Source organism: Anser anser (genome assembly GCF_964211835.1).
Source record: "Anser anser genome assembly, contig: HAP1_SCAFFOLD_76, whole genome shotgun sequence".
Classification (NCBI taxonomy): Eukaryota; Metazoa; Chordata; class Aves; order Anseriformes; family Anatidae; genus Anser; species Anser anser.
The window spans coordinates 658,585-670,642 of NW_028153992.1; the positions used below are offsets into that span (position 1 = coordinate 658,585).

General features: G+C 42.3%; 1 long non-coding RNA gene across 1 annotated transcript; it reads left to right on the forward strand.

The window, feature by feature from the left end:
- Positions 1-974: 974 nt before the first annotated feature.
- On the forward strand, positions 975-4,607 carry LOC310890994. The gene is made up of 3 exons (XR_014577390.1): positions 975-1,080; positions 1,595-1,748; positions 4,485-4,607. It is a non-coding gene; the product is annotated as an uncharacterized lncRNA (long non-coding RNA).
- Positions 4,608-12,058: the final 7,451 nt, after the last annotated feature.

The following is a 12,058-nucleotide window of genomic DNA, read 5'->3' on the forward strand; positions in this document are numbered from 1 at the left end:
GTCAGTGGTAGGCTTCAAGAAAGCGAGTGACCCGCTGGGTAACTTCTTCAGGGCAGTACTGGGTTGTTTCCCATTGTGTGTGACCGTAATTGATTTTGAGCGTGGTTGTATTGTTTTTAAAATACGATTCTAATTCTAACTTTGACTCTAAATGTCATTTAACATGCCATTACATCGAAAAACACCTGTGCAAATATATCGTGGAAGAAACAAATTAAGATGGACTAGACCGGGCTTTTGTATTCATCCTGTGCGGTAAGACTGAAATTTCATGAGGTAAGATAATGGATTTCAGACAGAGTTGATTCTCTTGGACTTCCAACCTCTGAGCGGTCAGTCGGCATCTTTGTCTGAGGCTCTTGCCATTGCAAGGAGGAATTTTGGAAATGAGGGGTTTACTGTGACCATGGTGCAGTGAATTGCACGGTTACGTTGCACTTGTCAGGAGGAAGAGCGATGCAAGTAATACTAGGATAAAAGTTTTCTGCGTGTGCCGTGGAAGGGAAGAGCCATTCTTGTCTTTCCGGTTTTGAATTTGAAGCGTTATCTTCTGCTTCTCTCTTAAAAGGCACCTTTTTTTTTAAAAGGCACCTGTCAGGCCTCTTTATGGAGGTTACACTGTGGTCAACAGCAGCAGAAGCTTGTGTGCTGAACAGAGTTGTGTGTTGTTTGGAAGCTTTGAGTTCCACTCTGGTTTTTTTGTTTGTTTGTTTGTTTCTTTGTGGGTTTTTGGTGGCTTTTATTTTTTTCAGGGGCGGGGGGGGGGGAAGTTGTGGAGTAATTTTGAACATTTCTGTGGGATTTGACAAATCAAATTTAAAAGTTAATGTTCATTTTATAGTTCATGTTCAAACAGGATGGTTAACTGTCTTGTTTGTCTCACAGAGGGTCCAACACCTGTGACCAGTAGCAGTGCATCTGCATTTTCTGCTCCTTCTGGAGAATTTCTGGATTTAGACAAATTCAAGAAGCCCGAAGGAAGCTGGGATTGGGAGACCTGCTTGGTTCAAAACAAAGCAGAGGCCACGAAGTGTGTAGCCTGTGAAAGTGCAAAGCCAAGCACCAAAGCAGAGCTCAAAGGTAATCCTTAATGATTAAAACGAGGATGCATATTCTGTGATTTATTTTTTGGTTTGCTCTGATTTTTTTTATTTTCTTACCTGTTAAGCACAATTATTTTTTCCTTTGAGGTGTGGCAAAATTATTCGTTTTTCCTGTAGGAATATTGCCTAGATAACATCTGTTTCCACACTTTTCCCCAAGAATAAGTTTATCCTTTTTAGAGAAAAGCTTTCATTAATGACGTGCTTGTTCTTTACATGCCCTACACGTTGTTCATTTGGAGTTCAGACTAAAAACATGATCTGTCAAAGAAGTTCGTATACTTTTTAAAGCCAGGTGGTGGGCAGAAAACACAGTTGTGAAAAGTTTTATGTAGAGAGGAAGCATGGGGTTTTCTTGTTTGTTTTACTGTTTGGTGGGTTGTTTGTTAAACAGTTTTGACTGGAAAGATCAGGACTAGAATGTAGTTCAAACCTTCACGTACTGCAGATACACCGTGGGTTACGGACTTGACATTCACTTATTTCTGCAGGCTTTGGTGCTGCGGCTGCGTCCACAAAATGCTGCCTTGCCATCATTTACATTCGGTGTTCACTCAGAGTGTTCAGGTGCAGAGTCTGCAGCTGCCTCACAGTTTATTTTGGGAAGGACAGAAGAGAAGCAGTACTTGCAAACCAGTACTTCAGGTAAACAGAGTATCTTTTGTCTTCACTTGTGCGCTTATGTCCATCAAGTAAGACCTCTGAAACCATACTAGAAAAAATCTGCGGGATTTGATATGTTCATGTACTAGAGCTTTAGAAAAAGTTTAATTCCTATATGCAGCATGTCTTCTGTCCTGGTTATTGATACGTACGCAATTAGTAGCAATCCCTTTTTTGATCTCAACACTAGGTTTAGACAAAAAATTGCGACACCTTAAGGAACCTGTCCTGCATCTCATACAAGCACAGAAGTTGCAGTGTCTCAATGCTAGCAGTACAGTTGGTGGTAAAATCTTTAGTAGGGTGAAATAGAGGCCTCACACCTTTCAGAGAAAAAAAGAGATTATTCCCACGTACTTGCAACTATGCTGCAGAGTGTACTGCTGTTACTCTAGTGCTACAAAGGTCCAAAAATCACTGAACAGTTATTAGCCAGTTTTGTATTCCTTTAATTTGTTGAAAGACTGCAGTAGAGGATTGAAGTTTTTATTGAGGATCACTGTGTGGAAAAATTCTGATTGTTAAATGTCATTTGTATGACTTAAGAACCGCGTTTTGGAGTACAGAATTCAGTATTAATTCCAGAAGGGGTAAGGGAAAGGACATTAGCTAGTAATCCCGAACAAAAGCAGTGTATAGAGCTATACTGATTTTAATCGCAGTATTCTTACAGTTGGTCTGTTACTGAACAGATATGTTTTGGGGAGATATGGTGGCCAGGGAGGCGTGTGTGTTTGTGTGCTTCCTCTTCTAGTTAAGGTTCTGGGGTTTGGTTTAGTCAGGAAAATTCGATGAGGCACCTTGTGTAAAAGGAAATGTTAACCAGCATTTTTCAACACGGTGTAGTCCCTTAAAAGTGTCGTAGATGAAAAGAGGCCATAAACGCTGGGGGAAAAAGTTAGTGGGAAACTGAAAGCAGGATCACATTCAGTAGTGAGAGAGCAGCAGCCTAGGGAAAGCTGATGAATGACTGTAACAGATAGTTCTATTTTAAGTGTAAAACAACACTCAGTACTTTATAATGGTGGTCTTACCAGAGGGTTCTTCTCCATGGCTCCTAAAAGCACATCTTGAAGGCATTCGAGTGCAGTGAACTTAAGCTGTAAGAGTTGGGCTGGTAAGCTTGGCCTGATTTGAAGCTGTAGGCATGGGGCTATAATTTCTGAACAGGCTACAAAAGAAACTGTACCACTGTGCTTTTCAGTGCTCCGTTTAGCAAAGCCATCAAATTGTTGCAGGCAATTGATGTTGTTCTTCTAAGAGCACCTGAAAGATATTTTTGTTTGAAGAGTTCAGAGGTACCGGTTAATACTGGTTCAGATAATTACAGCCAGCTCTTGGTGTTTGTGACCAATAAAGTTTGTGGCTCCAAAAGGAGTGGGTTAGTGCTAACTGATTAACTGCTGTATATGCAGAAATATGGAATCTGATTACTTATGCAGAGAGCACTTAAAATGTATTGTTTTGCTGGCTCTCAGTGAGTTGCATCTTAATGCTACCAAGGAATAAGCTTTTTGCTTCTGGCCCAAGTTTTTTAATTTGGTGAAAGCCTTTTCTGTGCACGTGCACATGCCAGAGAGGTTGCTTAAGTAATAGAAGCTATAGTAGCTGCTATCTTCTGTTTTTTGTAGAAGACAGAAACTGAATTCGTTAGCTTTGTAACTGTTATGCATACCAGAATTGGTTTTCGCCCTTTTGAAAATAGTAGAGGGTATGCCTATGTCAGATTTGGTGAGCAAGGTGATCAGATGAGGGCACTGCAAGACTGCCAGAACGCACCAGGTCTGGGGGGAAAAGGAATCCGGCTGAGCATAGGAATTTCTAAAAGGTAACCAAGGAGTTGTGCATTGATACAGTTATTCTAAATAATCAGATTCTTGTAGCTCTGCCTTTGGAAAGTCTGTGGCCCTTGCTGTAGTGGCTGTACACAGGATGCAGTCTACAAAACCAGAAATGCAGAAGTCCTATGTTTTGACTCCCTGGATTCATCAACCTGCTTCAGGATGGCTGGGGGAATCCAACTGTTAAGTCTAGCCAGACAGCGCAACTTGGGCTTAGCTGCCATTGTAACCAGCCTTGTTTCTCAACAGTAGCAAAGCTGAATGCATTGGTAAATATTTTCAGGTTTGGGCCTGCATAAGGTAGAAGGGACAACAAGTGGTTTTATATGCTAGGGAGTTCTTGTTCTTAGAGCTTTCCCTCTAGTTTGAGAGAAGCACATAACTAGTTTTATAGTGGGTTGACAGGAAAGAAGTGGGGGGGAAAAATGGGAACGCAGGGAGATAGCCAAAGGCGTTATTACTAGAACAGGTTTAGAATGCTATTCTTTGCTTTTCATGAGCTTAGGGCAATGGGGAGTTTAAAGCTTAGCACTTCCTGAGAGGGTTTCTTACTCTACCGGCTCAGTTCTATCACTTATTTAAGGCAATTCAGGTCTCTGAACGGTTAAAGAATTGATACCAAATTTGATGAACTCTGATCCAGGATACTGACAAAACAGGACTTCATATAAACAATTTCAGTATGTTCATGAGGTTAGCTTGTGTGTTCTGTTAAATAGTAAAAAATGACACTTCTGTTTCTGTTTACCTAGCATAATTCTGCAAATGTTGCCTCCTTCTGCTTTAGAATGGAAATGCTCTTCTCCAAGAGAGCACTGTCCAAACTTCTTTGCCAAAATTTTTTGATTAAATTAATATTGTTTTATTTTGAAAACAGGAATAAGCCACAAACATGTTTTCTTGCTTCGGCTATCCAGAAGAACGTCAACAGTATTTTCAGATTTTCCTTCCCTACACAACTGTATGTAGGAAGAGTGCAGTTGGAAGCAGAAGACCTAAGATGATGTATCTTCTGTTTGTTTACTACAGTAACAAGACAATGGATTACCTCTTTATTAGAACTTGTGTAGCTTTGCAGTATTGAAACAAATGTAGGTATTAAAATACACATCAGTAATACGTTTCTGAATGGCTGAGTACCGTGCTCTCTTAGCATTGAAATACCCAGCCATTGGATTAGTTTGTCCCTCATGTTTGCTGAGTTTGGAAGCTATTTCAGAATGCCTTCAGCTTGTATTCTTCCCCAAAAGCATAGAACTCACTTCTCTGCATCCCCAATTCAAGTCAGAGAAACTGGGCACTGCAAACACAGGAGGTCTGCCTGTACAGAATCAGTGAAGACAAGTCTAAACAGCGGTTTTTTTTGAATATGCAGCTGGGTTATCTGAATGTTCTTTATGCAGTGTACCTCAGTTTTAGTACAGATAGCACTTGTCTTGGTTCTTGTCATTAGTCTGAAGCTGCCCCTGAGAAAATCTTGAAAGGGAAAGTAGTGAAATCTAATCAGCAGGCCCTTTCTTCTTAAGAACCAATGGAAATGGATAATCTGACTCCATTCACTTCTTTCTGGAAATAAGATCTATTAATTAACCAAACAAAAGATAGAAGGGTTAAGACTGCATCTTTAAAGCAGCTGTGCTTGATAAATGTCTCTGGTCTTAAATCAGTCTTTAGCAAAGCACAGAGACTTAGCAGCAGCTTGCTTATGCCAACGCTAAAAATACTTGATGTGTACAGGTAACCATGTCAAGGCTCTGGAGTTAATCCATGAGAACAATTCCTTCTGGTATTGGCAAAGGTGAGGATGCTTGCTTCTATAGAAATGAGGTTTTGAGCTGTGATTTAAGCTGTCACTTAGGTGACTGTTTAGGAAAGCTTCCTTTTAAGTTTTGAAGTATGTAAGCTGACAAATTGTTTAAGTTCAGAACTGTGTTTACAGTCTCTTGTTCTCTGACTGTATGCAACTTCTCATGTTTCAGACTGAAAGCAGAATTGCAGCGGTACCAGTCATACAACTATAATGCTTATTGCCAAGATTACCAGAACTACTACTCGCAGCGGAGTTACGATGCTTACGCTGACTACAACTACAGCTCCTATGCTCCCTATGACAGCATGCAAGCTGTTGGAGACTGCTCTTTAGGAGATTCTTTAATGGCTCCAGCTGTTTTTGAGGTAAAGATAGTGCACGCTTGCTGTAAAGAAAATATTTCACAGATAATATGTTGTACAGATTTGTGTGAATCAGCAAAAAGAATCCGAAGTTGAAAACATGCTTTCTGCTTAGTGTGAAGTTAAAAGAGCAGATTCCATTCAGAGGTGTTTGTATTTAAGTGCTTAAATAGTAAATCCATAGAATTAGTGATTTATACACCATTATTTGTTCACGCATACCAAAGAATGGTTTTGACAGCATAATTGCGTACGCTTCTTCTGTTCCTGTTCTTCTGATTTGCTTTGCTTAAAGCAAATTAAACAGTTGTTGTAAGTGGTCTTATCGTGGTCAATGTATTAGTTGTGACCTCCGGAGGTCCCTTCCAACCTGTACTGTAATATTGGCTTTCTTCTAAAAATAAGTAGATAAAATGCCATCTATCCTTGTAGTTGTAGGAAGAAGGAATGGGTTGAGACTGCAGCACTTTGAATCTGTGATGCTTTCTGAAATGAGTTATGATTAAACTTAGCCTTTTCTGTCTTTCAGGAATCTTCAGTTATGACTGCAATCGGTGATGACCTAATTACTGACGGTAATAAGGGTTCTATCATTGTCACTTGAGTTTAGCCATCCTTGTGCCTTTTAACAATACAAGCCAACCTCTACTGGATGAAGAACATCTTGAAAGTTCAGCTGAGGTCAAACCTCTGTGGGGTTGATCTGCAATCAGCTGGGGTTTTAAAGCTGATACAGCATACACTGACCGCATCAAGTAAAACGGGACACTGTCAATGCTTCGCAGCAGGTTTCTTGTACCTGTGCCTTCATTCCCATTTGAAAATGGTCTAAGACAGAATTTTGTTCTTTGTATTGGTTCCGCTAAACAGATTTTATATTAGAAACTCAGTAATATGCAAAAGCTTTGTTCTCCACCCTGAGGTAAAAGCTTATGTTGCAGATTCCAAAAGGAGGATTCAGCTTGCACTTACAAATACGGTACAAAACATATTTGTGTCCTGGAAGGTTTGCAAAGTACCTCACGTGGAGGCATTTTGTGTTAGTGTTTAGAAACTATCCTATGTAACGTGTATTGCCGTAGAAGTGAATTAAATGACTCTTGGGAGGGTTTCATGGCTGATTATCCTTAAACGTTATCTTTACTATCTTAAACATTGTCTTTGTCTTTATCTTGAAAGACAGTTCTAGTCCCAGCCTTCTAATATACAAATTCCCAAAAGTTGGAGCTGTGAGGCTCAAAATTTTAGAGGACTAAATACCTCACTAAAATTAGTAGATCTAATAGCTTATTACACTTAGCTTAAAATACATTTTATTAGCCATTTCACATGAAGTTTTTTTGTGTGCATGCCTCAGATTTGATACTTGGACTTACCAGGCTTTTATTTTCAGATCCACAGCTCTACTTGGATGTTGATGAAATGAACAGACAATTCACGGAGACAAGCGAAGAACTCTACGATTCACTCATGAATTGTCACTGGCAACCTCTGGATACGGTCACTTCTGAAATCCCCTCTGCTATTTAAGTGTCTTCTAGAGCATGACCGTTAGGACCAAAGTGCTAAAACTACATTTCTTCTACATTATTCTAGCTCATAAGTTTTAAAGCACAATGATAGGTTGGGTTTTTTTTGCTATGCTTTTGACAGTTTCTGTAATCTTTTTGTTCATCACTCCCTTCTTGGAGCATCATGAAGTCATGTAAATATTCGAGAAATGTAAAGAGGTAAATGGGGTCTAAAGATAGACTTGCCTGTGTAAATAAAAAATTTGTTTCTGCAAACCTGCCAGCAAGAGATTTTACTTGTACCTGTGTGCAGCACGTTCTCTTCCGGCTTATGGAATTTAACAAGGTAGTAAGGGTATTTCATCTGTCTTTATTTTTATATGGGCATTAGGACACAAGCAAAATCTAGCTTCCCCTTGTTTTCCTGGTTCCTTAGGTAAGCGACAAGCCAAGCCTTTCATGTGCTTGCTTAGACTGGAAGTATGTATGGGAGACACTCACAGGCCTTGCTATGGAAACACCTGTGCCCACTTTTTCCTGCAGGCTGCTGGCTCTAACTGTACTACTGATACATGCTAGGTCAGCTAAAATTGGCTTATAAATAGGGTATGTTAAGCATATGGAAGTGTAGACTTCAACTGCCATAGCTACAAACATCCCATGGAATGAGGATGATGTCTGCTGGCACTCTCTGCATCAGCATTCAGTTTTCCCTTGCCCTTCTTACTGTTAGACTTCTCAGCTGACGTTTTACAGCGAAGAAATTGCTACAACATAATCCGTGTTCTTAAACCTAAAAAAAAAAAAATCTTGGAGAAAACAACTTGCTGGTTTTCCCTCCTTGCTGGCAAGGAGAAAAATAGTCCACCAGGAACAACAAAAAAATCCTAGTAACAGCTCCTTAAGTTATACCCTCTGCTACCCTCTCTGATTGCTCTGGTCTTCCTTCATTCGTGGTAATGAAGTTTTTAAAGCTCTGGTAGAAGGATGACAGTACTCAAGTCAAAGGAGATGAGAGCAATGAGGAAAGCTTTGCTTTAAGCTAGAGCAGTCTTGCGAGTTGCTGCCTTTATGCTGTTCTTATCTTGAAGGGTACAGAGTCTTTTCCAGTCATAGGGACTCCATAACCCTATGAGTATGGAGAAATAGTTGCTAATTAACAGTGTGTATAATAAGTAAGTGAGGCTGGAAACAAAAGAATATTCCTCCAAGAAAAAAAAGGAAGCAGAAATTACTGTACTTAATAGCTGGGGAAGCTGTTAAAGCTAGTTGACACAGTTCTGGTACTGCCGTGTGTGTTTTGGGGGCAACATAAACCATAATTGCTGTGATGGCAGGTAAGAATCCAATTCTTTTTTATGGCTTAGTGTAGTCAGTGAAAGCAGTGGTCCTAAGCTGCATGCTGTTCTTAAATGTAATGCAAATTCTCTTTTGTGACTCCTCAGTACTTCCAGGTTACTTGTAGCTGATCACCAGCAACTGCTTCTGTTAGCTATTAGCTGTTGGGTTTTTGCTAGGAATACTTTCAGTCCTGAATTGAAATGATGACATCCTGAAACAGAAGAGGCTCTTGGAGTATTGTAGGAAGCACATTCTTCCTGGTTCTAGTGCAGGTGTACATGTAGGAGGAGACAGAAGGCAAAGAACCTCACATAGGTGGAGGGGGTGAGGTGGCATCACAGTTAGAGCTGTTGCAGTTAACTCTTCCCAAAGCATGAAAGCAACGTGGCTGGGAACAGGGATTTGTTGGGTTGCTTCTTTGTGTGAGCCAGGGAGTCTTTTGAGGGGCAGATTAATAAGAATATGACACAAGGTAGAGGTGGAATAGATGAAGCAAAGAATTTGGGTGGGAAAAGGGTTGCTTGTACGTGTCTATGGAATTGTTTCAGGGGACTGAGCTGGGGCAAATTCAAGATAATAGATGCAGCCTCCTTGAATTTGGATGGCAGTGCTGAAGCTTCAAAACCTTACAAGCTTTGATGCCACTTCAATTGTAGTGCATAGCTGTGGTACTTGAGCTCAGAAGTGCAAACTGCACAGGATTTTTTTATCTATTTTCTTCAACGTGAGCAGCAAAACATCTTCCAGGAATGTGCCTGGGTGCTACGCTGCTTTGACACGGCTTGCTTTGCATCACCAAACACAGTAGTTAGGTTGCATCGAGTACTTTGTGGAAACATTCATTGTGTTGTCACCCAGAAATGGGATGCTACAGATATGTGTTGGCCCGGCAGTATCAGTGCTGGTTTTTGGCCTTTGAGAGGTTGGTCCATAACATGTGACCTGTGTAACGAGAGGCCCACATAGATTGGTGACTTCATTAAGTCTGATGCTGTGGTGGTGTGTGACCCAAGGCCCTGAACGTCAGAAAATCAGGCTGTGGCCACCTATTTTATGCAGACTTTGCCTATTAACAAGGTCTCTACACTGTACGTTAGAGACGTGCGCCTCCTTTTCCGGACTAGATAGCGAAAATACCAGTTTTGTAGTTCAGTGAATGAGATTGGTTGGGCTGTTTGTTCTCCAGAGCTGAAAAATGTTGGGAGTGTATTCTCTTGGAGTCCACAGAAATGAAAATGATGAGAGGAAGAGAACGTTGGTTGCAGCCCGCGTGCTGCTGTTATAAAGTAGTTCTCTGATGTCTTTTTCCCTCTGCTGAGACTTATCAGCCTATCGTCCTTTCCTGTTAGGAGCGCATACCTGGCTTGGGATGGTGTGCGCAGTGCAGATTCTTTACCGTAAGAGCACAGTGAATGCCAGACTTCTTCCTGTACTGCCGTGTTAACCGTGAGTCACAAATTCAGGAAGCAGTGATTGCATCGGAACTGCTAGAATGCTTTGCGGAGTCTTTTTACTGGGTAAACTTCACAGCTGCAGTTACAACTTCCAGCCTGTGTTAGCTGAACACATCGTACTGGTGCCCGCCATCAGTTTGACAAAGATGGGATTGCAGTAGGAACTTGCTTTTTTCCTTCTTTTTAATTAAACAAGTCTTTGAAGCAACTTTTCCAACACCACCAGACTTCACTTCTTCCAGTTATTTTCTGTTTTACTTAGCTGAAATGTTTTTTTTTCTTCCAAGCTTGAGGAAGTTTTCTACAAGAATGTCCCGTAATGATTTCATAAACTCTTTTCGTTGTACCTAGCTGCAACAGAGAGTGCTTTTATTCAAAAACCTGCTGGTTTTCTCTTCCAAGAAGTAGTGGGGTTTTTCCTATCTCTTCACTGATGGGAAAGGCTGTAGGACAGTAGCTTGAGGGGCTACTAATGCTGTCATCAGTGAGCCGGGAAAAGGCAGGAGTCCGAAACGGGTAAAAAGTACTTAAAAGGATACCAAAAGAGTAAATGGTACTTAAGCCGTGGATGTTTCTTTTTGCAGGGATGCTCTGGACTAACCGCTTCTTTCTAGCACTACCTCAAAGTAACTTGCAGATAGACCTCACAGGGAAGGTTGATCAAATGGTGATGATCGCTGTCATTCTGCTGGACACGCAGATACTTGCCTTTCGTTTTGGCTCATTTTTAATACCAATTAACTTCAGTGCCTCGCGTTAATAGACACCGTTTGACTGCATCGGCAAATGTTTCTGAGTCGTGAGTGTCATTAAAGGCCTGTCACCCTATGGAAATCCTTCTAAATAAGAAAAATGGCATTTAAATAAATAAATAAAGCAGCGTTTGAACTTATGGGGATGCAGTGCAGTGAGACCAGAGAGTGCAAAGGCACCAGTGGGGATGCAGTGCAGTGAGTCCAGAGAGTGCACTGGCACCACTGGGAATGCAGTGCAGTGAGTCCAGAGAGTGCACTGGCACCACTCTGGATGCAGTGCGGTGAGTCCAGAGAGTGCACTGGCACCACTGTGGATGCAGTACAGTGAGTCCACAGAGTGCACTGGCACCACTGGGGATGCAGTGCAGTGACTCCAGAGAGTGCACTGGATCAATTGGGGATGCAGTTCAGTTAGTCCAGAGAGTGCACTGGCACTACTGGGGATGCACTGCAGTGAGTCCAGAGAGTGCACTGGCACCACTGGGGATGCACTGCAGTGAGTCCAGAGAGTACACTGGCACCATTGGGGATGTAATGCAGTGAGTCCAGAGAGTGCACTGGCACCACTGGGGATGCAGTACAGTGAGTCCACAGAGTGCACTGGCACCACTGGGGATGCACTGCAGAGACTCCAGAGAGTGCACTGGCACCACTGGGGATGCAGTGCAGTGAGTCCAGAGAGTGCACTGGCACCTCTGGGGATGTACTGTAGTGAGTCCAGAGAGTGCACTGGCACCACTGGGGATGCAGTGCAGTGAGTCTAGAGAATGCACTGTCAGCACTGGGGATGCAGTGCAGTGAGTCCAGATAGTGCACTGGCACCACTGGGGATGCACTGCAGTGAGTCCAGAGAGTGCACTGGCACCACTGGGGATGCAGTGCAGTGAGTCCAGAGAGTGCCCTGGCACCACTGGGGATGCAGTGCAGTGAGTCCAGAGAGTGCACTGGCACCACTGGGGATGCACTGCAGTGACTCTAGAGAGTGTACCGGCACCACTGGGGATGCAGTGCAGTGAGTCCAGAGAGTGCACTGGCACCACTGGGGAAGCACTGCAGTGACTCCAGAGAGCGCACTGGTACCACTCTGGATGCAGTGCGGTGAGTCCAGAGAGTGCACTGGCACCCTGGGGATGCAGTACAGTGAGTCCACAGAGTGCACTGGCACCACTGGGGATGCACTGCAGTGCCTCCAGAGAGTGCACTGGCACCACTGGGGAT